The following is a 4,459-nucleotide window of genomic DNA, read 5'->3' on the forward strand; positions in this document are numbered from 1 at the left end:
ACAAGCAAGATTTCTGGCTCTCACAGACCTGTAACTTCTTCTTTAAGAGGCTCCTCTCTCCTCCACTCGTTACCTGTGTTAATGACACCTGTTTGAACTTATCAGGATAAAACTTCAGTCACACTCCAAACTCCACTATGGGCAAGACCAAAGAGCTGTCAAAGGACACCAGGAACAAAATTGAAGACCTGTACCAGGCTGGAAAGACTGAATCTGCAATAGGTAAGCAGAAGAGGAACTCAACTGTGGGAACAATTATGAGAAAATGGAAGACATACAAGACCACTGATAATCTCCCTCGATCTTTTGAGTTGCTCCACGCAAGTTGCTCTCACCCCGTGGGGTCAAAATGGTCACAAGAACGGTGAGTAAAAATCCCAGAACCACACGGGGGGGACCCAGTGAATGACCTGCGGAGAGCTGGGACAAAAATAACAAAAGGCTACCATCAGTAACACACTACGCCACCAGGGACTCAAATCCTGCAGTGCCAGACATGTCCAGGCCTGTCTGAAGTTTGCTAGAGAACATTTGGATGATCCAGAAGAGGATTGGGAGAATGTCATATGGTCAGAGGAAACCAAAATAGAACTTTTTGGTGGAAACTCTCCTCTGTTTGGAGGAGAAAGAATGCTGGGCATACCTACTGTGAAGCATGGGGGTGAAAACATCATGCTTTAGGCCCGTTTTTCCGCAACCTGACCAGGTTGACGGATCCGTGTAAAAGAAAGAATGACTGCGGCCATGTATCGTGAGCTTTTGAGTGAAAACCTCCTTCCATCAGCAAGGGCATTGAAGATGAAACGTGGCTGGGTCTTTCAGCATGACAATGATCCCAAACACACCACCCGGGCAACGAAGGAGTGGCTTCGTAAGAAGCATTTCCAGGTCCTGGAGTGGCCTAGCCAGTCTCCAGATCTCAACCCCATAGAAAACCTTTGGAGGGAGTTGAAAGTCTGTGTTGCCCAGTTACAGCCCCAAATCATCACTGCTCTTGAGGAGATCTGCATGGAGGAAAGGGCCAAAATACCAGCAACAGTGTCTGAAAACCTTGTGAAGACTTACAGAAAACGTTTGACCTCTATAACAAAGTATTGAGATTAACTTTTTGTTATTGACAAAATACTTATTTCCCACCATAATTTGCTAATATATTCTTCACAAAGCAGACAACGTGATTTTCTGATTTGAATTGTTTTCTCACTTTGTCTCTCATAGGTGATGAAAATTACAGGCCTCTCCCATCTTTTTAAGTGGGAGAACCTGCACAATTGGTGGCTGACTGTGAAAGAATTCATGATCATGTTTAAAGCATATTCACATGTTGTAGAAATTCGCCCACGCAGATTTGTGGACGAGACAAAGAGGCTGTCTGGTTCACACTTACTCAAGCAGATGTGGAACAATGCTGACTGTTAAAAAAAAAACTGCTCAAATAGCAGTTTTCCGGTGCACCTGCGCATTTCGGTAAAGTTCCACTGTGTTGCATGCTGCTTTGCTTGAAATAAATAGCCGACGAGGGCAGCGGTTCGTTGACAGTCTGGGTGAGCGCTCAGCCGTCCCTCGCGAGCGGAAAAGGACAATCTCGGTTGGTGTGAGTTCACTTCGATGCAGTCGTCAGGCTTGTCTCAGTTGTTTTGAAGAAACTTCTCTGACACTGACTAAATACTTTTTTTGCCTCACTCTAGCAGTAGAACATGGGTTGAAACGCCGGTTTCTGGCTTATTGCAGTTATCAAGTGCTGTTTCTGACAGTTGCTTCACATGTGTGTTGCAGGTAGTCCAAGCCAATCTATGAGAAGAGGTATGGAATGTACCAACTACTATTTAGTTGTAAAAGCGCTGTTTCTCTCAAGTGCTTCATATTGTGGTATGGAGTCCAACAACGCCAGTGACCACTGGACTAAGTGATTGTACTACAATTCCTCTGATAGCTCGACGTTGACTCCATGCAACACAGATCTGAAGCAGCTCTCAGAAACAGTGATGACCGAGTGAAAAATGTCTATTTTCGCTTTCCTGTGAATTACTACACTATTAGTTGTAAAATCAACCTAGTCACTTCACATTTGTGTTGCATGGAGTCCACCAACACCAGTGAACTGCTATTCCAGTCCAGGACTATTGGACTACACAATTGTACTACATGCTACAATTCCTCTGACAGCTTGACTTTGACTCCATGCAGCACAGATGTGAAGCAGTTTCCAGAAATAGCGCTCATAAATTGAAAATACTTCATTTTGCTTTCCTGTCAATCATTGAACTTATTTAGTTGTGTAAGCACCATTTCTAAAAAGAGCTTCACATCTGTGGTGCATGAAGTTTACCAACACAAGGATACTGGTTTTCCAGTCCAGGAACACTGGAATACACAATTGGACTACATTCCTCTGATTGGTTTAAAGTACATGCAATACAGATGTGATGCAGTTGTCATAAACAGAGCCTATGAAGTGAAAATGATTTTGCTTTCCTGGGAATTACTGAACTAGTATTTTGTTATATAAGCACTATTTCTGACAAGTGCTTCACATCTGTGCTGCATGGACTCCACAAACATCTGACAGGTCAACTGCTCTTTCAGCCCAGAACCATCAAACTACATTTCAGCTTGGCTTCAACTTGTGCAACACAGATGTAAAGCGCTTTGTCAGAAATGGTGCTTTTAAAATGAAAAATCTTGGAACGCTTTCAGTGAATTTGTATTTAGTTGTATAAGCTCTAATTCTTAAGTGTTTCACATCTGTGTTGTATTGAGTCCACCAACTTCTGGCATCTCTCTACACCGTGCACCACTGGACCACATGCCACAGTTCCTTGATAACTTAGTTTTGATTCTATGCAACACAGATGTGAAGCACTCAGAAACAATGCTTGAAAAGTGACTGATTTTGCTTTCCTGTCAATCTGAATAATATTTCTGTATGTAAACACTGTTTGACAAGTGCTCCCGTCTGTGTTGCATGGAGTCCACCATTTGTACTCTATTGGAACATTTGTCAAGAAAACCAAGGAGCCTCATTCAAGTCCCGGGAGCAGCACACCATGTTTGAACTTTTTTCTTTTTCATGGCAGTCCATCTGCTGGCGGACAACATCTGTCGCTCTTTTTTTTTTCTTTCTCCCAGCATGCCGAGGGTCAAGCTTTTGTGAGTGGCGCCATTGTGTGCTTGTTCATTGTGTGTGGGTGTGTGATGGTGAGCCTGAAACTGGCTAGAGATGTACATTTTATTTCTTTTTTACATCATGCATCACCGGTGGTTTTTAAGTGAGAAATAATTTCAGTTCATGAACCCATGTCAACCGCTCAGGATAATTGGACTGCCACAATTTCTCTTGATAGCTTGGTTTTCGACTCCATGCGACACAGATGTGAAGCATTTGGAAACTGAGTTTATAAGATGAACAATGCTTCTCAATCCTCAGTTTTATTTCTAGAGCACTTTAAAACAACTGCAGCTGAAACAAAGTGCTGTAAACAAATACAAAACTAATCGCATAATCTTAAAATTAACTCTAAATTGCACCGACAGCAGTGGAGGGAGGCCAAGCCAAGAATGACGGTATGCGCTCCCTCTTACGTGCTCCAGTTAAGAAACGAGCAATCACTGAATAGCAATCTGTTGTAAAAGCACCCTTTCTGACAACTGCTTCACATCTGTATTGCATGGTGTCTACTGACCCCACATAACTATTGAAGCGCAGGATCCATGGCTTCTGTTCACAATTCTTTCGACAGAGCTTGCTTTCAACTCCATGCAATGCTGCACATGCAACTCAAAATGTTACCATGAATATCCGTTATTTCGAGTCAAAACTACTCTTATTACACTTAAAACAAGACATCACACTTAAAAGAAGACCAAAAAATTCACTTCATACACAATTTTCACTTGTTTCAAGCAAAATTTTGCTTGAAATTAGAGAAATGTTCCATTGTAATAAGAAGGAAAAAAAAAACTGACCATTTTTTTTCTTCTTCTTCCAAGTAAAAACAAACGAAATTTGTCTAACAAGTTATTTTTTAGGCGATGAGTCTTATATTAAGTATCATCAAATTAGTTTTGACTAGAATAAGACGGGTGTTCTTGGTAAGTTTTTGAGAAACAATTTTGTTTTTCTTGTGCTCTTCCATCGTGTATGCGTGATGTTTTACAAACATTTGGGGGGCATTCCAAGCACAGGGTAAAAATTCACTTTTTTTTGTTTTGAATATATTTTTTTTACTTCCTTTTGAGTTGTTTTTCTGTAGTTTCTCCAAACTTGAGAGGCTGGACTTTTGTTGGTGTTAAATGTAGCGGCAGGAGGAACGTTCTCTTGCTTGAATAGACCCCCCCCCCCCCCCCATGCCCCCTTTTCTGTCTCCAGGGAGACACTTTTAAGTCGGAGCGTCCATTCAAATTGCCACCGCGGGGTTGGGCGGGCGCGAAGACAACAGATGGAGGCCACACCAGTGAG

Source organism: Phyllopteryx taeniolatus, chromosome 4 (genome assembly GCF_024500385.1).
Source record: "Phyllopteryx taeniolatus isolate TA_2022b chromosome 4, UOR_Ptae_1.2, whole genome shotgun sequence".
NCBI classification, from domain to species: Eukaryota; Metazoa; Chordata; class Actinopteri; order Syngnathiformes; family Syngnathidae; genus Phyllopteryx; species Phyllopteryx taeniolatus.